Source organism: Schistocerca nitens, chromosome 5 (genome assembly GCF_023898315.1).
Source record: "Schistocerca nitens isolate TAMUIC-IGC-003100 chromosome 5, iqSchNite1.1, whole genome shotgun sequence".
In the NCBI taxonomy this organism is placed as follows: Eukaryota; Metazoa; Arthropoda; class Insecta; order Orthoptera; family Acrididae; genus Schistocerca; species Schistocerca nitens.
This window is the reverse complement of record NC_064618.1, coordinates 811269225-811295710: the sequence shown is the minus strand read 5'-3', so window position 1 is coordinate 811295710 and position 26486 is coordinate 811269225. Positions and strand designations below refer to the sequence as shown.

The 26486-nt window shown below is 45.0% G+C and overlaps 1 protein-coding gene and 1 pseudogene across 1 annotated transcript in view; one reads left to right on the top strand and one right to left on the bottom strand.

Annotated features, from left to right (window-relative positions):
* LOC126259306 (uncharacterized) overlaps nt 1-26486 on the bottom strand; it is a 778502-nt gene that overhangs the window by 67281 nt on the left and 684735 nt on the right. The window lies entirely within an intron of this gene.
* LOC126261325 (5S ribosomal RNA) lies at nt 21411-21528 on the top strand (annotated as a pseudogene).

Sequence of the window (26486 nt, the reverse complement as noted above, 5' to 3'; positions counted from 1 at the left end):
ATAAAATCATGAATTTTTAGAGGAAGGCAGCAACTGTACCCAGTGGACTACACTCTGTTGAAAATATTGAAACTGTACGAGAAAAAGAGGGTTAAGAAAAGAAACAGAAAAGAAAAATGCTAGTGCAGAGAAAAACAGACACTGCAGAAGATTACGAAAATAACTTTGATGAATTGGATGGAGATGAATGAGTTGGGTGTCGCGGAATCTATTACGAAACTAATACAAATGACGATTGGATTCAACGTGTTTCCTGTTATCTATGGTCACATGAATATTGTTCAACACTTGGTAATAAGTGTAACTGCTGTTCTGAGAGAAAGACTGGCTAACGCTTTAACAAAACCAAGAACTCATTAAAAAAGTCTATGTTCAATTAAGATTTATAATAAACCTATAAAACTGGTTTTGGACTAAAAAATATAGTAGTATAATTCAGTGATCATTACAACACACCTTCAGATAAAACTATGTAACTTTCATTCACTCTTTTCTACATGTATAGCCATTTTTATACGGTCCATCTCTCATTTAGTACATTGGTGCATCTCACCCATACACCTATGGTTGAGATGGAACACGCATATTTATTTTCCATTTTATCATATCTCTTGTATTTTAAGTGGCAGTGCCTCCATAATATATTGCACTTAAGTTTACATGACACACTATACGAACATGCTGTCAGAAGTAAGAGAAAAAGTTAAGCAAGACTCAAATTTTATGCTGGAAAAAATGCGGTCTAACTCTCCCGAACGTACCCTAAATGAAGGAACTTGAACCTGCTCCTTCTATTTTCGAGTCGATAACAAATACTTTGTGATTACATAAAATCGCCGGTGCAAAATTGATAATATTTAATCCACACTGTTACCTAAAGACAAGCTTGTTACCAAAAATCTCGAAACGTCCTTGACAGAATTACTTCAGACTTTCACACGAAAGTCTAATAAACGTTTGGATAAACATTAGCTACATATTTTTAATATACAATGTATATAAACACACATTTTATATACAAGCAGGCAACGTTGTTAATAGAAATCTCGAAAAGCTCTTCGATTTACTTCAATGTTTTACACGATACTCTAATAAGTACTGGGACGGACACGGCTATTTATATTTTATATTATATACAATATATACACAATACACTCTAAAACAAAGAAAAAACGACGCACCTGGAAGGAATTAACCGAATGGGACGGAAATCGGTACATGTGATGTATATGTACAGACAGACAAACGGTTACAATTTCGGAAAAAATGGATGATTTATTCAAAAGAACGAGCTTCACAAATTGAGCAACAAGGCGTTTGTGCACCTCTGGCTCTCTTACGCAAGCAGTTGTTCGGCTCGCATTGACTGACTGAATTGTTGGATGTCCTCTTGAGGGATATCGTGCCAAATTCTGTCCAACTGGTGCGTTAGATCGTCGAACTCCCGGGCTGGTTGGTTTAAGTCCTGCCCGTACTGCTCCAACCGAGGGACCCGACGACCTTGTTGGCCAATGAACGGTTTGGCAAACATGAAGACATGCAGTAAAAACTATCGCCCGGTGCGGCAGGCATTATCTCGCTGAAATGTTCAGCCCAGGATGGCTTGTCATTAGCGGCAACAAAACGCGGAGTACAATATCGTCTAAGTACTGCTGTGCTCTAAGAGTACTGCGGACGACAACCACAGGGGTCCTGCTATGAAAAGAAATGTCACACCCCGGACCATCACTCCTACTCGTCGTGCCGAAAGGCGGTCGAGAGTTAGGCTGATATCTCACCACAGTTCGGGGGGCCTCCAGACACGTCTTCGCTGTTCATGGGGTCTCATCACTGAAGCCAATTCTACTCCAGTCAATGAGATTCCAGGCCGAAGACGCCCTGGACAGCTGTGCGATACCAACCCGACTGTCGCCCGCCCGCCATATGGCCAAAGAACCACGAGTGATGGTCTGGGGCGCCATTCCTTTTCACAGCAGGACCCCTGTGGTTGCCATCCGCGGTAACCTCACAGCACAGCGGTACGTCCACGTCTCGTTTTGTTGTCCTTCGTGGCAAGCCATCTTGGTCTTACATTTCAGCAAGATTACGCCCGCCTTCACACAGCGAGAGTTTCTAGTGCGTGTCTTCGCGCTACCCAAACTCTACCGTGGCCAGCAAGGTCGGCAGGTGTCGCCCCAATTGAGAACATTTGGGGCATCATGCGCAGGGCTCTCCAACCTTCTCTGGATTTTAACGATCTAAGGCTCCAATTGGACAGAATTTGGCACGATATCCCTCAGCAGGACATCAAGCAACTTTATCAATCAATGCCAAGCCGAATAACTGCTTGCATAAGTGCCAGAGATGGATCAACACGTTACTGACTTGCTCAATTTGGGGAGTTCTTTCTTTTGAATAAATTATCCATTTTTACTGATAGGCTATTTGTTGTTTTAAAACAACAAAGTGCTAAAACCGACTACAAGAAAGGAAATGCTGCACTGTGAAAATGTGCGGTTTCGTTGTATTTCCCGGCCGCTGTGGCCGAGCGGTTCTAGGCGCTTCAGTCCGGAACCGCGCTGCTGCTACGGTCGCAGGTTCGAATCCTGCCTCAGGCATGGATGTGTGTGATGTCAAAAAATGGTTCTAATGGCTCTGAGCACTATGGGACTTAACTTCTAAGGTCATCAGTTCGCTAAAACTTAGAACTACTTAAACCTAACTAACCTAAGGACATCACACACATCCATGCCCGAGGCAGGATTCGAACCTGCGACCGTAGCGGTCGCGCGGTTCCAGACTGTAGCGCCTAGAACCGCTCGGCCACCCCAGCCGGCTGTGTGATGTCCTTAGGTTACTTAGGTTTAAGTAGTTCTAAGTCTAGGCGAATGATGACCTCGGATGTTAAGTCTCATAGTGCTTAGCACAGTCTAACGTAACAGTCGCGACACTTCGCCTTGATTTTGTTGCCTTCAGCGCCAGCAGCGCCCCAAGCGGCCGGTAGGTTGAACTGTGAGTTCGGCGCGATCGTGAAATCGAATAGTGACTGTTTATTTTGATTTACACAATGGTTTCTACCATCGGGAGCGTTTGTAGCGCAATAAATTGCAGCAGCAATAGGAAGAAGACACCACAGCTGTCTTTTTCAGGTTTCCTAAGGATCCTGAGAGGTATATACCATCATGTTACTAAAGTGTATCGTCAGGATTCACTTGCAAACTGTATGTGTATAAATGATGAATGTTTCGTTTTAGGAGCAAAAAATGGCTAGTTAATAGCAGACGAGAAGACCTTATGAAGAAAGTCCCGGTTTACCTGTATAATAATATTAGGTTTTGTTCGCTACATTTCGAACAAAACCAGTTCATGAACGCAGACAATAACAAACTCGTGTGGAATGCAGTACTCACACTATTTGACATTCCAAATAAGGCACCTCAACTGACGATGAAGAGGAAACTGCCACAAAGGTTCGACCGTCAATTTAAAGCTGTAAAACAGTCCTATGACACAGAAGCAGCCAGTTCAACTCTCCATGTATTAGTGCCAGATTCGTGAGAATCATCAACACAGACCTGCTTTGACGATGAAGTGGTTAGATTAAGTGCAGCTGTTCGTGTCTTACAAAAGCGTGTGTAGTGTCAGAATGTGCAGATCGCTAGACTTCGAGCGAAACTATTATGGGACAAGGAAAGTGCCTACAGACAGACTGTTTGAAAATTATTCAAATATTTGGTTTTGCCTGAAATGTAATATAATCAGGTCATTATAATGTTTTCAGCATATTTCTCCCACTATTTGTCAGTTGCTTGTTCCACTTACAATAATATAAAGATGAAGGTCGTGGAAACAAGTGACAATGACAAACACAGTAGGCCTACAGAACGATAAACGAGCTGTCCATCGCTTTTGCATGTAGAGGTACATGTCTGTGCTTCTTACATGTGATTCTGTGTGTTTATATTCTTTTGATATCGACGTGGTAAGCTGCAATTCTGTCCAATGTCACAAGTGTTTCTTCACGAATGTGTTGTAGCTTGCCACTATATTCATGGTTTTTGTCCATACTTGCGCTTATTTTAGAATCATTTTTAGAAACATATATGCCTTCTGATACTACACAAACTCTTGGAGGCAAGAAACTAACTCGAATAATTCGGAAATAACGTAGGAAATGGATGCAAACAAACATTATGCTTACGACGCATCTGACGTTCACCTTACCTGCCGCTTGGAGCGCTAGTGTCGCTCCACCTGTCAAACGGCAACAACTTTTACAGCAGTGTGTGTCGCGACTGTTCTATTAGACTGTGGTGCTTAGTGCCATTTGATTTCGTTGTCTTTCTCGCAGTCAGTTTCAACTAAGATAGCAGGTCATTAAAACCATTACAACAAACAGTTTCACCTACATATGTTTCTAAGATATAATTTTAAACAAAAATCGTATACACGAGAATGTGCTGTTTTCTTTCCTTCCTTGCAGTCGGTTTTAATAGAATGCAGGAAAAGTTGTATTTATGGCTTATCAGCTTATGATCAGAATCTACTACGGAATATGAATCGGCAGAAACGCAATCCTACGCGTTCGCAGATGAAAAGCATGCGAAATGTTGTCACTGAAGCTACTATCCTTACACACAGTCTGTTTTATACGCCGTATACCAACTATCGCAACCGATTAACCCATTCATTTTAATCTACTTTAATTCCGAATCAAGGTTTCGTATGCAATAACAATAGCGAAATTCAGAGAGAGGAAGAAGAGGAGATGGAGAGGGTGGGTGGTGCAGGAAATGGACAGGAAAGGGGAAGAAGGATATGGTCAGAGCGGGGCGGGGTAGAGGCGGAGGAGGAGGAGATGTGCAGAAAGAGGGGAGAAGCAGATTAGGACGTATCTGCAATTCCTATACATATTTAGCAATTGCGAAGCACTGCCAGGTCCGCAAGTACCGTATATAAAACAGAGCGTTTTGGTTCCCGCGGTTGGATCCTGCTGTCCCGCAATGCCGCTCTGCAGCGTGGTAGGTTATTGGTGACAGCGGCTCTCAGGCGCAAAATTAAAATCTCAACTTGACGGCGGGGGCAGTTATTTTTTTGTTCTTGTGTCCTAAGATTTAATCTTGCCTGTGCTAGCCTGGCTGGGAAGACAATTAGGGAGCGCACCACTTCCGTACGGACCCGGGAGAAGACTCGGGAACAGAAAGAGCTGCATCGATCGCATAAAACACTGCCGTCCGCCTGGTCTGTGTAAACCGGCCAGCGCTACGCACCTTCTTTTTCTTCCCCAACCGGAGCACGTGTCCGGCAGCAGTGGGCGGACCTACTTAACAATACACTTCCACACTAATACCTGCCATTGTCTGTCTTTTGAAGCGGCAGCGACGCACTCTATAGCAAACAAGTACGACAAGCTTGCATTACGAAACTTACCTTGCTCAGCCTCCGCTACTTCTTGCACACGATAATCTATTATGCCATCCACGTCGGATCTTGTAGAACTCAGCGGCTGTTACTCAATTAAAATCGTTGAGAGAGACGGCAGTCAGCCACAAATAATTAGCTTAATTTCATTGTCATGAGTGTTTGGGCCCACTATGCCCATCATCATAACGCCACACTTATTCCATTACAGCGTCAGATCATTAGCTTTTCCTAACGTTCCATTTTTGTTCTAAAAAAAAATGGCTCTAAGCACTATGGGACTTAACAGCTGAGGTCATCAGTCCCCTAAACTTAGAACTACTTAAACATAACTAACCTAAGGACATCACACACATCCATGCCCGAAGCAGGATTCGAACCTGCGACCGTAGCAGCCGCGTGGTTCCGGACTGAAGCGCCCAGAACCGCTCGGCCACCGTGGCCGGCCATTTTTGTTCTCCACAGCTCACTTAAGCACCCGCTGTTACGACATAACAGGTGTCGGTAACCTCTGGTGACGCATAGGCCTCATTTACATATCGGGTGGTTATAACTAATATATAATTATATAATAATAATTAAAGTGCAGCTACTCACGGAGATCCAGTGTGGGTTGTAATCAGCTATACTAATGCGTTAATGTGGAACTGGTTTACCCTGGGAAAAAAAAATTAGCCCCGATTTTGGCCACCAGGTGCAAATCTGGCGCTCAACAGCTTCTCGTCGACGGCTCCGGTGCCCATTAGCAGCAGTTAGTACTAAAATCAACATTTTGCTTTTCTCACTTGCTTGATCTTCTCTGCCCATGTCTCGTTGTTCCTAATCCATTAAATATGCAAACATTTTTACACATCTTTCTTGCATTCACAGCGCCAGAATTGCATCTGGTGGCCAAAATTTATACTATTTGTTTCCAGCGTAAATCAATTCCGCATTAATGCCTTAGAATATCACAAAGTTTCGCTGCTATACGACAATTACAATCGAAACTGGACCGCTGTGAGTAGCAGCACTTTATAACCAACCAGTACTACGTTAAGTTGTCGGGCAGTCTCGTCAAGTACCGCGACACGACCGCTGCTCGTGCATAATGTCATAGCGTCCGTGACGTTAATGTTTATGGGGCGACGTACCGATATAAACTGCACCCCGCTGCCGTTGTTCAAATGGACATATTTCACAAGTACTTGCCACTGTCGCCTATTACCAACACCACGCGCGCAAACCACCTCTCCCCCCCCCCGCACGCAAGTAAACCAATAACGTCACGCTCAGACTGGAAACATGTTTCTCTCTGCTGTTGAATCTAGCGACGGTGAAATTTCATTACGCAAGCGCGGAGTGAGTAAAACACTGGTCTGTGTCGTCAGTTGAAAATCCGAGGTGAGCCGAGCGTTGGCGAAAATATACGAAAACTGGTCCCGGACGGAGAACAATGCTCACTCTCCCGTGAATTTCTTCCGCAGGTCAATTAAACGAATCAACAGCAGAATGAGCGTACAAACTTTACCAAGGTTAGTGGTCGGCCGTGCGGCAGACAGACAGAGACAGGCAGACACACACACACGTGGAGTGGCGCACGTGGTAGGGGCGTGGCCGCCCGGGCCCGGCGCCTCTGGGCTGGTCGGCGGAAGCCCCGTATGTATTTCCGTGCCCGACACGCTTCGTCCGCTGTCCGCTCTGCAGACAACTCGTGTCTTTCTTGTCGCAGTCTGCCTTACGTATACAAATAGAAAATTTTGTTCCCGTGGCAGTAAGAGTATGTGTTTTCAAATTAATTGTTGCATTTATTTATCGACGTAACGCCTTTCTAGGTCAATGCACGAATCGAGCGTAAATGAGTACATTCCATCGCTCAAATGAGATAGTGGAAAGTCTTCCAAGTTTCCATCTACGGCTGCCGTAAATTCATCGTTAGAATCAATATGTTTTCTGGTCATATTTTTCTTTACGTGTGGTAACACGTGGAATTCGGAGGCTACCAAGTTTGGTGAACAAGGTGCGTGTTCCGTAAAGACTCTTTATTCACCAGATTTGGCGATCTCCGATTCCCACTTATACTTCCATACATAGATGTATCGTCATGATGAAATACCTTTTTTTCATCCAGTTGGTCCAAAATACGAGGGCAGTTCAATAAGTAATGCAACACTTTTTTTTTATGAAACAGGGGTTGTTTTATTCAGCATTGAAATACACCAGGTTATTCCCCAATCTTTTAGCTACACAACACTGTTTTTCAACGTAATCTCCATTCAATGCTACGGCCTTACGCCACCTTGAAATGAGGGCCTGTATGCCTGCACGGTACCATTCCACTGGTCGATGTCGGAGCCAACGTCGTACTGCATCAATAACTTCTTCATCATCCGCGTAGTGCGTCCTACGGATTGCGTCCTTCATTGGGCCAAACATATGGAAATCCGACGGTGCGAGATCGGGGCTGTAGGGTGCATGAGGAAGAACAGTCCACTGAAGTTTTGTGAGCTCCTCTCGGGTGCGAAGACTTGTGTGAGGTCTTGCGTCGTCATGAAGAAGGAGAAGTTCGTTCTGATTTTTGTGCCTACGAACACGCTGAAGTCGTTTCTTCAATTTCTGAAGAGTAGCACAATACACTTCAGAGTTGATCGTTTGACCATGGGGAAGGACATCGAACAGAATAACCCCTTCAGCGTCCCAGAAGACTGTAACCATGACTTTTTCTTGGTAGGGGAGTGGGTCTGGCGCCACTGCATTGATTGCCGTTTTGTTTCAGGTTCGAAGTGATGAACCAATGTTTCATCGCCTGTAACAATCTTTGACAAGAAATTGTCACCCTCAGCCACATGACGAGCAAGAAATTCCGCACAGATGGTTCTCCTTTGCTCTTTATGGTGTTCGGTTAGACAACGAGGGACCCAGCGGGAACAAACCTTTGAATATCCCAACTGGTGAACAATTGTGACAGCACTACCAACAGAGATGTCAAGTTGAGCACTGAGTTGTTTGATGGTGATCCGTCGATCATCTCGAACGAGTGTGTTCGCACGCTCCGCCATTGCAGGAGTCACAGCTGTGCACGGCCGGCCCGCACGCGGGAGATCAGTCTTGCTTGACCTTGCGGCGATGATGACACACGCTTTGCCCAACGACTCACCGTGCTTTTGTCCACTGCCAGATCACCGTAGACATTCTGCAAGCGCCTATGAATATCTGAGATGCCCTGGTTTTCCGCCAAAAGAAACTCCATCACTACCCGTTGTTTGCAACGCACATCTGTTACAGACGCCATTTTAACAGCTCCGTACAGCGCTGCCACATGTCGGAAGTCAATGAAACTATAGGAGACGAAGCGGGAATGTTTGAAAATATTCCACAAGAAATTTCCGGTTTTTTCAACCAAAATTGGCCGAGAAAAAAAAAATGTGTTGCATTACTTACTGAACTGCCCTCGTACATATGTAGTTATTCCAAGTTATTGCTGTACTCTTTGCAAGATAACCAAGAAAAAGAATCTCATCTACGTACCCAAAACACCCGTCAACGTTTCTGAAATATGAAGTTAGGTATCGTTTTCTTCTCAGGTGCACCGGTTTCCCTCCACTGCTTTGTTGTTTCGTTTCCGTCATGAAGTCGTGGAACCGTGCCAAGTATACAGTAATGAGCAGGGGCATAAAATCAGTTCGATTCCTTTCGTAACGGTTGGAACGCTGTTGAGCACTTCGATTCCACATCTTATTTCTTTATGGTCAGCATTCAACACAATAACGTAAGACCCGTCTTGCAGAACTATGGCTCACTGTTAGTTCTTCACGTTTTCTGCTTACATGCATGTGGTATCAACACTATCACACTTCTTTAATTTCCTGTCGTTCAGTACAATAATGTGCAGTTTCATGTTTTCATCTGAGGTTGCTGTTTGGAAATGTTCTTCACGTTTACGCCTAAAAGAAAACTACGAGACGTTGGAATTGACGCATTCATTTCCTAACAATTTGAAAATTACCGGCAAACACGTTTTCTAGTCATATTATTCCTTACATGTTGTAATAGCTGAAAGTCGGAGATTGCTAATTCTGGTGAATAAGGTGCGTGTTCCATAAAGACTTAAGAAACCCCTTCTTCATTCACCTCCGACTTCCACCTATTACTTCATTGTGAAATACCTCCTTCAATAGAAACGAATGCATTTCCAAACTAGATACATTTCCATCTGAGATAAACTGTCCAAAACAAAGAATTTCATATGGTGCATCCATATGAACGAAATACATACAATACAATTAGTTTTTAAAACCCGTATCCACAAACCATTACAGAGCTCAAGCTCACTCTTTCGAAAGAACGCATGCTCAAGTTCTGTATCGTTTGAGTTCATTAGATTGACGGTGTTGAATGTTTGTGTTCACTGCGACACTAGCAAAGATGGTACAATATCTGAGTAAAGTGATTAACTTAAGCCTTTACCGACGACATGGGGCGTCAATGGTAGCAAGACAGCTGGCCAATCACAATTCCAGTCAAGTTAGTGCACTTCTACGGCTGTTCTGTAGTTTTCAAACAGCAAGAAGTTTACGATTAATTGGTAAGGTTGTCCACAATAAAAACGTCGATTCGTAACTCTTGTTTAAAGCGCAGTGGAACTGGCGACACGTGCAACTGGCTACGAAGAACACAGCGAACGGCAATGGAACTCGAAAGATCCACCCAGAATATTCGTAGTCGTCATGGTGACGTTGGGCGCTGTGGATAAAGAATCTTATTGTGATTCCCAACACAGCGCCAAACTATCCAAAGACATGTCCATCTGTTCTCTCCAAACCACGATGAAGTGGCGGAGGGTACGTTCCATTGTACCAATTATTAGGATTTTTGTCCGTTCAATCCACGTCTGGAGCGGGGGAAGATTGACTGTTTAAATGCCTCCGTACGCGCTGTAATTAATCTGATCTTGTCCTCGCGATCAGTATAAGAGCGGTATGTGGGGATAGTAGTATATTCCAAGAGTCATCATTTAAAGCCGGTCGTTGAAACATTGTAAGAAGACTTTCTTGGGACAGTTTACATCTTTATACAAGAGTCTGCCAAGTTCAGTTTCTTCGCCATCTCTGTGACACTCTTCCACGGATGAAGCAAACCTGTGACCATTCGTGCTGCCCTTCTCTGTATACTTTCAGTATCCCGTGTTAGTCGTATTTGGTGTGGGTTTCACACACTTTAGCAATAGTCTAGGATGGGTCGCACGAGTGTTTTTTAAGCAATCTCCTTTGTAGAGTGATTACACTTCCCCAGTATTCTACTAATAAATCGAAGTGTGCCACGTGTTTTACCCACGACTGAGTCTATGTGCTCATTCCATTTCCTATTCCTACAAAGTGTTACACCTAGGTATTTGTACGAGTTAGCCGACTCCAACTTTGACTAATGATATTATAGTCATAGGACACCGCGTTTTTTCGTTTCGTGAAGTTGACAGTTTTACACTCCTCGGCGTTTAAAGCGAGTTGCCAATCTTTGCACCACTTTGACATATTATCAAGATTTGACTGAATATGCATGTAGCTTGTTTTAGGCAGTACCTCACCACAGATAACGCCATCACCTGCAGAAAGTCTGAGGTTACTATTAATACCGTGTGGGACGAAAGATTTGGTTTTAAGTCCCGTAGACAATGAAGTAAAGGAGAAACTCAGCTGAAGACTATCTCGTCGCTGAAGACTATCTCGTCGCTGAACAAACAATACCACGTAACTGACTGTGTCGATTTGCAGGAAGTGCGTACAGGTACAGCACGTTAGTATTGCTTGTTACGTGCTGCGAAACAGTTCTTGCGTCCAGGCTTGAATTGAAGGAAATGGATACAGTTTAACAAGTAGAGCTTTTCACAAAGAAAGAAACCGCTGCTTACCTGCAGGGCCCGTATGAAAGCGGGGGTTAGTTTTTGATAGCGACTGACAGCTGCAGCCATTGCAGCAACCGTCGACCCTCAACAGTTCGTCCTGTATTTCTCTACAGTATCCTCGCGCTGAAACCTGCCTACAGGTAACAGCAGCGCCCGCGAACAGCCTCGAAGAAATTTTTTTTTTTTTTTTTTGCAGTTACGCGGTGTTTACAGGCTTTTCATTGCAAACAACTAAAAATTCGTAATTCCCGAGGCAACATCGAGTATGCGAACCATATATATATATCGGTTGTATTGCGCAACTTTTAAGTACACGAAGATTGCACAAATTTTGATATGTTGTGTGTCAGTCCCTGCGAGAGGCCCGCATGGAGGACTTCCACACATTCGTAGTCTCCTTAATGACACGCAGTTTGTTGTGCGTACGGAGGTTATGCCATTTCGTTTCCCAAAGCCGAAAAACCTGGCGGCGAAATAATGAACGCAGGTCAGATTCAGAGATGTCTATCTCCAGAAGCGGTTTCCGCGTAGCCTGTTTGGCCAGCCTGACAGCAAGTTCGCTGCCTGAGACTCCGACGTGTCCCGGGGTTCCAAGCAAACACCACTGAGCGACTGGACCGTTCCAGGGCAGAGATGGACTCCTGGATGGTCGCTGCCTAGGGATGACTAGGGTAGCACTGGTCGACAGCTTGCAGGGTGCTCAAGGAGTCAGTACACAGAAGAAACGACTCCCCAGGGCATGAACGGATATACTGAAGTGCAAGAGATATGGCCACCAGCTCTGCAGTGAATACACTGCAGTCTTCGGGCAAGGAATGCTGTTCAGTATGGCCTCTGTGGACGTAGGCGAAGCCAGCATGACCATCAGCCATCGAGCCGTCTGTGTAGACCACTTCTGAGCCCCGGAACACGTCAAGGATCGAGAGGAAGTGACAGCGGAGAGCAGCGGGAGTATAGGGTCATGCGAAAGGTCCAGACGAATCTGCGGCCTAGGTGTACACCATGGAGGTGTATGCGGATGGACCTGGTGGGAGGTGGTACAGGGAAGGACTCCAGTTCAGATAGAAGTGGTTCAAATGGCTCTGAGCACTATGAGACTTAACTTCTGAGGTCATCAGTCCCCTAGAACTTAGAACTAGTTAAACCTAACTAACCTAAAGACATCACACACATCCATGCCTGAGGCAGCATTCGAACCTGCGACCGTAGCGGTCGCGCGGTTCCAGACTGCAGCGCTTAGAACCGTTCGGCCACTCCGGCCGGCTCAGATAGAAGTGATCGGACACGAATCGCAATCGTGAGCCCTGACCTGGGCCGCCGATGCGGGAGATGAGCCGCCGTGGGTGGGAAAAGGAGACGGTGATTCGAATGCTCAGGAGAACTACGAACATGTGCAAAGTAACAGGCGAGCAGTTGTGGACTCCAGCCTCCACCAGGACGCTGGTCACCGGACTCGTCCTAAAAGCACCCGTCGCTAGACGAACGGTACACCAGCGAAGACGTATCTGGAGACACCCCAAACAGCGGTGGGATACTAAACTGACTGTCGCGCCAATTTGACATAATTTGGCACGATATCCCTCAGGAAGGACACCAACAACTCTATCAATTTGTGCCAAGCCGTATAACTATCGAAACTAACTGCTCAGGCAGTTAATTTTAATTACAATTTATTATAATATGTTTACTGCTCAGCAATCAAATTTCTTCATGTCCAAAAATTTATATAAAACCCTCAGGACGCCCTCAAAACTAGGACAAATCCGGGGAGACGAAAGGCAGACCTAGGCAAATTCGAAAAATCGGAAAAGACATTCAGACGGTATTGTTTCTTCAACATCGATTTGTTGACGGCGACGAATCCACAGAAATATTGTCAACTTTTCCAGTAGTCACACAGTATGATTTCTGTGGGTTTTTTTTCCCTGCTGCCAATATTCTTAAACCGATTTTGGCACCAGACTGATTTGATGGCGCTGTGTCACTTGGAGATATAAAATCACGATTTAGGGATCATTTTGTTCGTAAAGATGACCAAAATGTGTGTGTGTGTGTGTGTGTGTGTGTGTGTGTGTGTACGAATACATTGAAGACCTATGACTGAATGCACTACCGGGTAGCCTTAAGCAAATGCAAACATGTAAAATAAGGGAGAGATATTTGGCACGAGGGACTGAACTCTGGTAACTGTGTTCTGGGGTGGAAATGTCCAGCACCCAGCCAGTGCAAGCAGAGGAGAGTGCAGTGCTGCAGAGAGCTGCACACACACACACACACACACACACACACACACACACAGAGTGGAGCAGCTGGCAGCGTGCCGGCGTGGCGCGTTAATTACCCAACCGGCTGGAGCGCACTTCCGCAGGGCCAAGGGCGTCAGCCTGGCCCAGCTGCAAGCAGGCAGAGCTGACAAAATGTCTATCCCAAGGCTGGTGATAGGCAAAAGAGACGGGAAAAAAAGAAAAAAAAAACTCTGATTGTTAATGGGCACTAACACGCACAATACAGTGCCAGAACTCTGTATTTTCCAAAGTATTGGATGTACAAATGTGACTGATGCACTAGGAGAACCGCGAACTCACAGTTTATGATTTTGCGCTCTACAAATGTTCTGTCGTTCCATACATCCTGCCACTGATCATCACAGCTGCACTGATGCGTTCTCTGAACAGTTCCAGTGTTCTTGCCAGTGGGGGTACATTAACACTGTCCTCAGTGTACATCCATAGGAAAAAGTACAAGGCGTTCAATCGGGCGATCCGCCCCGACTTGTGCGAAGATGATATTCTCGGAATCAGCAGTCAGCTCTGGAAACAAACACAACTGCTACATTTCAAGATAAGCGGTGCTATTCACAGATTCGTCACAGCATCGTCTGTGCCACTGCACAGAAAGCATTAACCTTGGGCGAATCTAGTTCATGGTCCACAATTTCACGAGACTGTTCAGTGCCTCACATTGCAGACAGTGCTGTTTGAAATGCAAAAGACCGTCGCAAGATCTTCCACACATTTTGCTGCGGTATTCGAGGTTCGTAGTTTGAAGGGACCGTTTGCTTCTCTTTAGACTGCATGCGGAACGTTCCCTCATCCTCTCCACTGTTTTATCTGGCACAATTGGTGCACAGGCCTTTTCTGTTTACAGAGACAACTAGTAACCCAAACTGTCGATAACAACACACAACGATCTATTTACAAGGCAGTTCGTTTCCTTAATTCCTTCTGACTGCACGCTGCACTGCTGTAACAGACAAACATCTCGCATATCCCAACACAAAAAACTCTTCTTGTTTGTCGGTGCACTGCACTCATACGCCAGCTGGTAGGCACAATACAAACACTGTGAGCTCACGATTATATGCATGCATCAGTCTTATTTGTACATGTAATACTTGGGAAAATATAGAACTTTGAAAATGAATGAATCATTTGTATCAGCCTTGTACTGTTGACAATAATATTCTGTCAATGTACTGCGCGTAAGGGCGATGCAAAGACTTAATTTAACTTGTAAATGATAGATTTCAGCTATCAGTCGTCCTTTTGAAATTTTATTGGCAGATTTAGATTTCAGATAGAAAGTAGCCATTCTCAATGCACTATCATTTTTGATCAATGCATATAATGCCTGTTGGTCGGGCTTCATCCACAGTTCATTGAATATTCAATGGCTACTTTCTAGCTGAAATCCAGATCTGCCAATAAAGTTTCAAAAGGACGACTGATAGCTGAAATGTATTATTTACAAGTCAAAATAACAGCCGCTACGTGCAACAGCCTTTTGAATGGAAGGTAACCTGATAGAGACTTAATGTGTGTGTGTGTGTGTGTGTGTGTGTGTGTGTGTGTGTGTGTGTCTGTGTGTGTGTGGAGCTTACAGTCTCTGGACGGCAAGTTTATCAGCGCCCTCACACTTATGAACATAAAAAATGTGAATAAAATCCTTAAAATTGTTGCACGCAATGAGGAGGTAATCTATAAAAGGACACTCGTTCACTCATTTCCACCACACTCGCATTGAGCCGCACGCCAACTGAGAAAGGATGGAAGGTGCTACACCTGGGAATAAAACAGATGGAAAACCGTAGAAGGGCCAGTCACCCAGTTAACACATTAAAAATATCTCCCTAACATTTTCGGAAACGAACAACAACACATCACAAAACCTTGAAAGCCGCACTACATCCGTCTGAACGTCACTTAAAATAGGGGGCAGATCTTCCGGCAAATCCGCCGCTGCTCTCTCGTCCGAAAATAAAATGCAGTCTAGTAAAATATGACGCACCGAGATCTGTACGCCGCAAGCACCACACATTAGGTGGTCCCCACGCTGGAGCAAGAAGCTATGCGTCAGAGGACTGCGGCCTATGCGAAGACCTCATCCCGTCTTCATGGCTGACAGGGCAGCTTATTATCGGTCACTTCCAGCCACTCGTCAAGCCATCAACGCATGATTCTGTACCTAAGCTGCGAGGTAATAGCATGCACGGTGATGGCACACAGGAATAACAGAGAATCACGACACGCTTGACTGAAACATCTGCCCTTTCATTCCCCGCAATACCCATATGCCTTGGTACCCAGTAGAAGAAATATATCTCCTTTCCCAGCCGTTGTAGTTGGAGGAGGACGTCCTGGACGTTCTGGACTGCCTTATCTGCTACGTGCACGCGCTGGAGAGAGAGAGCGAAGGGCACTCAGAGAATCATAACAGACAAGGAATTTAGCACTCGAAGCACATCTCACATGCTCCACTGCCTGCACGATCTCATATAATTCAGCGTCAAAGACAGTAAAATACCGAGGCTGTCGGACCTTGGGGTCAGGCTCATGGAAAACGACAGAGCAGCCAACGGAGTTCCCCTATTTCGACCCATCCGGAATGACAGCGGTTGAGTTGTGGTGCTCATTTAAATTGTCATAAAATAATGTATTAAAACATATGCAGAAGCGCAATCTCTCCTGTACTGCACCAAATCTAAAATCTCTCTGGACTCTTGCAATAACCACGGTGGCAGACGATTAAAACCCTGGATTAAGAGTAATATTTTCTCCACTCCAAGTGACTCCAGCACATGCCACACGCCGATCCCAAATGGCCTTGTTGCTCGTAGATGACTGGAGGAAAAGCGCTCCAGAGGTGGACGACCAACAGTATGGTATGCAGGTGAATTCGGACTGCAAGGAAATTGCATGCCTAACGCACCACGACGAGTTGCCGTCGGATTGTAAGTGGCGATTCACCAGCCTCAGCCAGAGACTGGGTATCGGGATGGTCCTATAAGCACCCGTGGCCAGCCTAATCCCCTCATGGTGGAGAGCGTCAATGATCTTCAAATAAGGCGGCCTCGGCCTCGACCTCATCAATCCATAAACCTTCCACTCACAGTCCAGCCGCGAACGCACGAAAGCTCTATAAAACGGAAGCAGACGCTCCCTGTCTGCTCTCCAAGACATGTGGCTAAGGCACTTTATGACGTTCATTGCCTTCAGGATTCTGGTTTTCAGGTCTTTCACGTGTGGAACACGACACTTGGGGAGGTGGCCACGAAAGCCCCACTGATGCAGTTGCGCGAGAACTGTATCTCCAAATAGTATCATACGCTTTACTGATATGAAAGAATATGCCAATACAGTGATGTTTACATGGGAAAAACTGCTAAATAGCCGCCTATAGCAGGGTCAGGTTGTCAACAGGGAGACCAAAGTCTTTGAAACCCACACTGAGAGCGGCTAAGGAGTTGCCAGATCTGTAACAATAGGCCAGGGTCTTTCCCACACATCTCGTTAAGGCAATACTCCGGTAGCTATTAGGACATGTGAGGTCCTTTCCTGGTTTGATGAGATATATCAAAATTGCCTCTCTCCACGAGTTGGGAAAGTGACCTGTCCGCTATACGAAAGTAAAACATTCGAGAAGGATTTCCTCTGACACTGGTGGCAAACGTCGAAGCACGCAGTACCGGATTGGGTCGCGACTGGATGCTGCGCCGATTCCAGCTCCCACATGGAGAATGAGTAGTTGTAACACCCAGAATTGTTGTATCCGAAGTCCAACTTGCCCCTCTCTACAGTCGCACGGCAGCGACGAAACACCGGACGCTAGCATTAGTTGGCAGTAGTTTTTGCAAAATGCTCTGCCAGCGTCTGAACGACGTCTCTGGGCGTTGTTTGGAGACACCGCTGTTTGAGCACGGCTGCTATTGGTGAACGACTGTGTTTAACGGAAATTCTCCGGATGGCTTCCCATACTTCTGTAAAACAAGTAGAACGATTGATAAGACTCCAGGAACGCTTGACATGAACTTTTCATGCTCTCCTTAAATAAGCGTCGAGCTTTGGTACTCGCGACTCGAACGGCTGTGAGGCATTTAAACCCGCGAAGAGCGCAAGTCTGTCCTGGTCTGTTAAACAGCACTTATCTGTCCACCACGGTACACGTCGCCTCCTAAAGTAAAGAATGTCACAACATCAAGCAATATTTTTGACTTGGAAGCGTCAGTTAGAAATCTCCCCTCATAGCGAACATGTCTGCGCTCGACGATGTGGAAGTAACATGTGTTGCGATTTAATTGTTTGACTTGCAAAACACAAGCAGAGATTATGCAGAAAGGGCGAAACAAGTTTGCAAAGCTTCCAGTGAACATTTCATTTAAGGCTGCATATATTCATCAACAACAACAACGAATTACAAATTAAACAAGTGAATTGTGAAATTTATCGTGCATATGTGCTGTTTAATATGTACTTCTTTAATGAACAACTGTTGCAAACGAAATAAAACAATTATTTTGACAGAGGGCTTACATGAATTTTATGTCTCTGTTGCGACAACTGTTGCAAGAAAAATGTACGCTCACTGAAAGCTGACCTGATCTTATGTGCCTTGGAAACAAGCAAAATAAACATTTTGCTTATTGACATGACACCCCGACCTGCTATTGTGGACAACGAGGTATCCGTCATTTCCTGATCAATAGGGAAATTCATTTATCAGAGTACAGCTTGATGGTTTCATATACATCTTCCAGTCAACTTTCTAATCTTTCGACTTTTACTTTCTTCAGTTATTCGCGTAATTTCTCTCGGAGCGAATTAAATTTGTCTCGGTCTCGGCAGGAACTGCGTTGTATTGTGCAATAGCACTCTTGTACCCCTAACCACACATTCAATGAGAAACGTCGTCGGTGTAAAGGCTCATGCACAGCATGTGGGTTGAAGCCTAGATGACTCCACACGTGAGAGAACACAACACCGCAAGTGAACCCTGCTTCATCTGTAAATAAAATGTTAATGTCAAACTTGTCTGGCTCATTCCAGGAATTTGTTTGGCAAGTCTCCTTGTCGAGTTTCCTCGAGACTGTTCAACTCTTTCCAGCAACACAGGTGTAATCCGTGCATGCTTACCCGCTCCGGCAGCATGTGCAAAACTCCCAGTTTTTCGGAGACACTGATGCACCCTTGCAAAACGTCAAACTGTTGGGTTGCATTCGGGCTAAGTATGCTTCTTGCTACAGGCCTGCAGGCTCCTGTGCATTGTCATTAGACCTATCATACATGAAATGCGTATCTGCATACTCCTCGTTACAGCAATGTTCCATGCTACCTCCAACACAACTGACGCTCCGTAAACAACTGGCATGAATGGTGTTTTGAGTGAGTAATGAACTGTCGTATTCATTCTGTTTACAGCTCTGCGTTTCGAAATTGTAAACAAAGACCACATCACGGACTGGCATGCGATGTTTACACAGAATCAAGCCAGTAGTGGCTGATAACCACAAAACCTGAATTATCTCACAAACGGTTCGTCTGCGGACCAACGTTTACTGAGACTTCTTTTGCTTCTGGTACCGTGTACTTACAGCTACATGCGTTACCGCTATTAATTATGATACAACCCGTATTGGCCACTGGTCATCGACGGAATCAGGAAAAACAGCAGTAACCGTCGGGTATTTCTTCATCATGACAATTCCAGCAGTCACAAAGGATGTCAAACAATTTATTATTTGACGAAGAAAAACCTCGAGTTTATGTCTCATTGGCCGTGTTCACATGACTTATATGTCATGTATGTTCGCCGGCCGGTGTGGCCGTGCGGTTCTAGGCGCTTCAGTCTGGAACCGCTTGACCGCTACGGTCGCAGGTTCGAATCCTGCCTCGGGCATGGATGTGTGTGATGTCCTTAGGTTACTTAGGTTTAAGTAGTTCTACGTTCTAGGGGACTTATGACCACAGATGTTAAGTCCCATAGTGCTCAGAGCCATTTGAACCATTTTTTGTTTGTTCCCTTGCGTCAAAACAAAAAGTGTTTAGACAGCGACTTTTATTCTCAGGATGCTGAATACTTCCAAAACCAAATTTTTCACGTACCAACACCAAGAGGGGGAAAATGTAATCATATGATAGCATGCGGAAGTATATAGATTTTAAAGGCGATAATTTTGAGAAGCAGTAAAACGATCTGTACTAATAATAATGTTTTTCTTCCACTGTCTTTGTAGAAAATTATAAAGCGGTCCTAGTACCTCCAGTGATACCACACACTGCAGTATGTGCCTCATTGCTGTTCGTGCAATTAACATTTGTCTTGATGCTGCTTGTGCTACACCAAACTGACGCATGCATTTAATATATTTCAAGAGTGTTACCAGTTTATCATAGCTCGTTTGTGTGTGAAAATGTTTTCATGTTTTCTTTGTGTGCGTCGTGTGTTCTTCGACAGTTCTGTCGTAATACACAGGGTGATAATAAATTATATTTACAAATTTAAAGTCCGCAGCTCGTGGTCGTGCGGTAGCGTTGTCGCTTCCCGCGCCCGGATTCCCGGGTTCGATTCCCCGTGGGGTCAGGGATTTTCTCTGCCTCGTGATGACTGGCTGTTGTGTGATGTCCTTAGGTGAGTTAGGTTTAAGTAGTTCTAAGTTCTATGGGACTGATGACCATAGATGTTAAGTCCCATAGTGCTCAGAGCCATTTGAATCATTTTTTTACAAATTTAGACTTTAATAGCTTTACAACTATAGTAGATAATGTTATAACCTAGCGAAACTACAATCTTCTGGTATAACGACATGTTCTTTGACTGCTCTGGGAGATGGTGGAATGGAACTACAACATATGAAATATTAGTTCACTTTATTACAATAATGATACAGGAATATGCCAAATATTTACAACTGTCGCTGAATATTGAAGCATCACTTCATGCACACATTTACTAAACTCTTCTCTTTAAGTACAATGTTCACGAAGTTCAGAGTGACAGTTCAATCTAGGACATGACTAACACGTGTGTCCTAACTGGACGATGTTATCTGCTTCATCGTGCTGACTTTGTTACGGCGCCGTGATCTTTGGACGATACCATCGATAACAATAGCTGGTTTTCAGCACGTGGCATGATAACAATAAAGTTGTGGACGCCACAACAGAAAGCTCAGTGCGTAGCCTAATTCACGGTACGAAGTCCGACACCTAAATGCATCCAAACTTTCTGTCATAGTATGGAAGGGAACCGCCATCTCGACCAAATTTGTGTTTGGCATACATCGTTTACGGCAGCAGGCAATATTCCCAATAGACAGAGTTTGGGTCGCCCAACTGCTTCAGACGCCGAAGTGGACCACTGCATCATTGTGTTCGTTTCCCAGGGAGTCTACCTTCAACAGTGCTGTTTACCTCGATATGTTACGATAGTTCGCTGTGCCACAGTTGAAACAACTGCAACCTGACGTCATATCGCAGCAAGATGGGGGATCAATGCTCCCCTATATGTCCGACAATTTCTGAATGAAAAGTTTCCAGATAGGTAGACTGGACGAGACAGTCCGAATCGGTGGCCCAAGGATCACGTGACGTCACACTACTGGACTACTGCTATAGGGTTGTGTAAAAGATAAAGTGTACCGAACCATGGTTACAGACTTACAGGACTAAAAGACACGCAATCACAACGCATTCGAACATGTCGCCGTGGGGTCCTTAAAGCGTACGTTGAGAGGAACTCAATAACGATTGGAAGTCGTCCGTGCCACAAGGACGCACACTTCGAGCATGAAAGATGATACAAAATTTCACGAGTTATCTTTTTACTTACTGAATACCCCTTATTATTATCTATGGGCAATGGCCTTGCCGCAGTAGATAAACCGGTTCCCGTCAGATCACCGAAGTTAAGCGCTGTCGGGCGTGGCCGGCACTTGGATGGGTGACCATCCGGGCCGCCATGCGCTGTTGCCATTTTTCGGGGTGCACTCAGGCTCGTGATGCCAACTGAGGAGTTTTTTTTTTTTTGTCATCAGTCTACTGACTGGTTTGATGCGGCCCGCCACGAATTCCTTTCCTGTGCTAACCTCTTCATCTCAGAGTAGCACTTGCAACCGACGTCCTCAATTATTTGCTTGACGTATTCCAATCTCTGTCTTCCTCTACAGTTTTTGCCCTCTACAGCTCCCTCTAGTACCATGGAAGTCATTCCCTCATGGCTTAGCAGATGTCCTATCATCCTGTCCCTTCTCCTTATCAGTGTTTTCCACATATTCCTTTCCTCTCCGATTCTGCGTAGAACCTCCTCATTCCTTACCTTATCAGTCCACCTAATTTTCAACATTCGTCTATAGCACCACATCTCAAATGCTTCGATTCTCTTCTGTTCCGGTTTTCCCACAGTCCATGTTTCACTACCATACAATGCTGTACTCCAGACGTACATCCTCAGAAATTTCTTCCTCAAATTAAGGCCGGTATTTGATATTAGTAGACTTCTCTTGGCCAGAAATGCCTTTTTTGCCATTGCGAGTCTGCTTTTGATGTCCTCCTTGCTCCGTCCGTCATTGGTTATTTTACTGCCTAGGTAGCAGAATTCCTTAACTTCATTGACTTCGTGACCATCAATCCTGATGTTAAGTTTCTCGCTGTTCTCATTTCTACTACTTCTCATTACCTTCGCCTTTCTCCGATTTACTCTCAAACCATACTGCGTACTCATTAGACTGTTCATTCCGTTCAGCATATCATTTAATTCTTCTTCACTTTCACTCAGGATAGCAATGTCATCAGCGAATCGTATCATTGATATCCTTTCACCTTGTATTTTAACTCCACTCCTGAACCTTTCTTTTATTTCCATCATTGCTTCCTCGATGTACAGATTGAAGAGTAGGGGCGAAAGGCTACAGCCTTGTCTTACACCCTTCTTAATACGAGCACTTCGTTCTTGATCGTCCACTCTTATTATTCCCTCTTGGTTGTTGTACATATTGTATATGACGATAGGTTACCCCTACTTTTTTCAGAATCTCGAACAGCTTGCACCATTTTATATTGTCGAACGCTTTTTCCAGGTCGACAAATCCTATGAAAGTGTCTTGATTTTTCTTTAGCCTTGCTTCCATTATTAGCCGTAACGTCAGAATTGCCTCTCTCGTCCCTTTACTTTTCCTAAAGCCAAACTGATCGTCACCTAGCGCATTCTCAATTTTCCTTTCCATTCTTCTGTATATTATTCTTGTAAGCAGCTTCGAGGCATGAGCTGTTAAGCTGATTGTGCGATAATTCTCGCACTTGTCAGCTCTTGCCGTCTTCGGAATTGTGTGGATGATGCTTTTCCGAAAGTCAGATGGTATGTCGCCAGACTCATATATTCTACACACAAACGTCAATAGTCGTTTTGTTGCCACTTCCCCCAATGATTTTAGAAATTCTGATGGAATGTTATCTATCCCTTCTGCCTTATTTGACCGTAAGTCCTCCAAAGCTCTTTTAAATTCCGATTCTAATACTGGATCCCCTATCTCTTCTAAATCGACTCCTGTTTCTTCTTCTATCACATCAGACAAATCTTCACCCTCATAGAGGCTTTCAATGTATTCTTTCCACCTATCTGCTCTCTCCTCTGCATTTAACAGTGGAATTCCCGTTGCACTCTTAATGTTACCACCGTTGCTTTTAATGTCACCAAAGGTTGTTTTGACTTTCCTGTATGTTGAGTCTGTCCTTCCGACAATCATATCTTTTTAGATGTCTTCACATTTTTCCTGCAGCCATTTCGTCTTAGCTTCCCTGCACTTCCTATTTATTTCATTCCTCAGCGACTTGTATTTCTGTATTCCTGATTTTCCCGGAACATGTTTGTACTTCCTCCTTTCATCAATCAACTGAAGTATTTCTTCTGTTACCCATGGTTTCTTCGCAGCTACCTTCTTTGTACCTATGTTTTCATTCCCAACTTCTGTGATGGCCCTTTTTAGAGATGTCCATTCCTCTTCAACTGTACTGCCTACTGCGCTATTCCTTATTGCTGTATCTATAGCGTTAGATAACTTCAAACGTATCTCGTCATTCCTTAGTACTTCCGTATCCCACTTCTTTGCGTATTGATTCTTCCTGGCTAATGTCTTGAACTTCAGCCTACTCTTCATCACTACTATATTGTGATCTGAGTCTATATCTGCTCCTGGGTACGCCTTACAATCCAGTATCTGATTTCGGAATCTCTGTCTGACCATGATGTATGAAATCTTCCCGTATCTCCCGGCCTTTTCCAAGTAGTTACTCCGGTCAAAGAAAACCATGGTAACGACCAGGGGAGCGGTGTGGTGACCACACGCCCCTCCTATCCACATACTCACCGGAGGATGACCCGGCGGTCGGATGGTCCCGATGGGCCACTTGTGGCCTGGTGACGGAGTGCTTATTATTATCTATAATACTGTTAAGGTTATGATAGTCTAAAGTTGTAGAGATGATTTATGGACGCCCTGTACAAATTTCTGAACTGAAACGTTCTGTGCGCTGGGCTGGTACTCGAACCCATATGCTTACCTTCCGCGGGCAATGCTCTTACAGGCCAGACTATCTACGCACGGTCCACGATCCACCTACATAGCTCTTATAGTTGTTCAGTACATCTCACCTATTTTCCAAACGTCACAGATGTTCTACTGCATACATTCACTGAACTAGCACTTCTGATACACAATTCGGAGCTGCCAGGTTGTTTCACAACGGCGCACTCTCTGTGTAGTGCATATGTACATTCCCAAGCCAAGTATTAGGCATATTTATGTGATCGGGAACGCTCAGCAGCAGCCAGGCAACATGTACATTTAACAATTAAGCGTCATCAAGGAGCATTAGTGATGAAATCATAGGAGGCAACGTTGCGCAACCTTAGTAGGGACAAGATCCGACTATTCGGGAGTAGGATCTTACAGCCTGACACTGTGTCCCGAGACAAACTTCCGTCACAATGTCCTCAAACGTGACGTCAGATCCGCCTAGCAACAGCGATCTGAACGCCCATGCCCATTGGCTGAAAGTTTGGAGATATATATAGGAAACGAGAGAAGTGTCCTTATTGGCTGAGGGAGAAAGAGGGGGGGGGTCTCTCTTGTCCTTCGGGAAGACAGGGCGAGTTAGTCGCGAGGAGCCACTCAAAACGCACGGTCCAGTAACCGGGGCGGCTCTAAAAGAACGGTCACGAGCACATATTTCAGCTGTTAAATAAGATATAAAGTGAAGTTATTAGTTATCATAACGCCACGTGTCGTGGGCAGTGTCTATCATTATGTAAAGTCAGAAAACTGTTAATATGTTGCAAAGGGTCGAACATAACGGCGTAGCCCAGAGCCGCCATATTGCAAATTCTCATTCTATGACGTGTGTGACAAAGAAATTTCTGTATTAAAACAAGTATACCACAAACGTTGTTGACAATTAACAAGTGGCATCCCTAAACACTCCACTTCAGCAGGATCACCACCTACACGAGCCTGGCGACTGAGCGCTACTCCTGTGCTACGAGGGACTTACCGAAGCAGCAAGACACCAGGTTAGTGATACCGCCCAGAGAAGCACTTCCTTCTCGCTACAACGTCACTGAGGGCGTTGTATCTGCTACAGAGCAAAAATTCACTCCGGGGCTTTCCGAGTTATCGTTATTTTTGTGAGTTCTCTTGGATTTGTAGTAGCCAGTGCAATTCCTCCAGGTCTTTTGAGCCACTGCTACAGTGCCGACAGAGATGAAAGCCAAAGTTACGCAGCGGCCGAACCAGTGGCGCAGTGAAACTACCGCGAGGCGGCATCTGGAGGGAGGTCAGAGTGAGTCGCCAGCCGGCTGGTAAGCCCGAATATGCAATAACCGGCGCCGCATTCCACGCCGAGGCCCCAGGCAGGCGACATCGATCCCCCGGCGGGGCACGGCGCGCCACAAGCGTTCTGCTCTGCCCGGTGTCTGCTCCTCACTGCCAGTTTATATATCTACATCTACATCCATACTCCGCAAGCCACCTGACGATGTGTGGCGAAGGGTACCATGAATACCTCTATCGGTTCTCCCTTCTATTCCAGTCTCGTATTGTTCGTGGCCGGCCGAATGGCCGTGCGGTTCTAGGCGCTGCAGTCTGGAACCGCGAGAGAGCTACGGTCGCAGGTTCGAATCCTGCCTCGGGCATGGATGTGTGTGATGTCCTTAGGATAGTTAGGTTTAACTAGTTCTAAGTTCTAGGGGACTAATGACCTTAGAAGTTGAGTCCCATAGTACTCAGAGCCATTTGAACCATTGTTCGTGGAAAGAAGGATTTTCGGTATGCCTCTGCGTGGGCTCTAATCTCTCTGATTTTATCCTCATGGTCTCTTCGCGAGATATACGTAGGAGGGAACAATATACTGCTTGACTCATCGATGACGGTATGTTCTCGAAACTTCAACAAAAGCCCGTACCGAGCTACTGAGCGTCTCTCTTGCAGTCTCCCACTGGAGTATATATATATATCATCTCCGTAACACTTTCGCGATTACGAAATGATCCTGTAACGAATCGCGATGCTCTCCGTTGGATCTTCTCTATTTCTTCCATCAACCCCATTTGGTACGGATCCCACACCGGTGAGCAGTATTCAAGCAGTGGGGGAACAAGTGTACTGTAACCTACTTCCTTTGTTTCCGGACTGCATTTCCTTAGGATTCTTCCAATGAATCTCAGTCTGGCATCTGCTTTACCAGCGATTAATTTTATATTTTAAATCACTCCTAATGCCTACTCCCAGATAATTTATGGGATTAACTGCTTCCAGTTGCTGACCTGCTATATTAATATATAAACCGCCTGTGCTACAGTTAAGTCACACACACACACACACGCACACACACACACACACACACACACACACACACACACACACACACACACACACCAA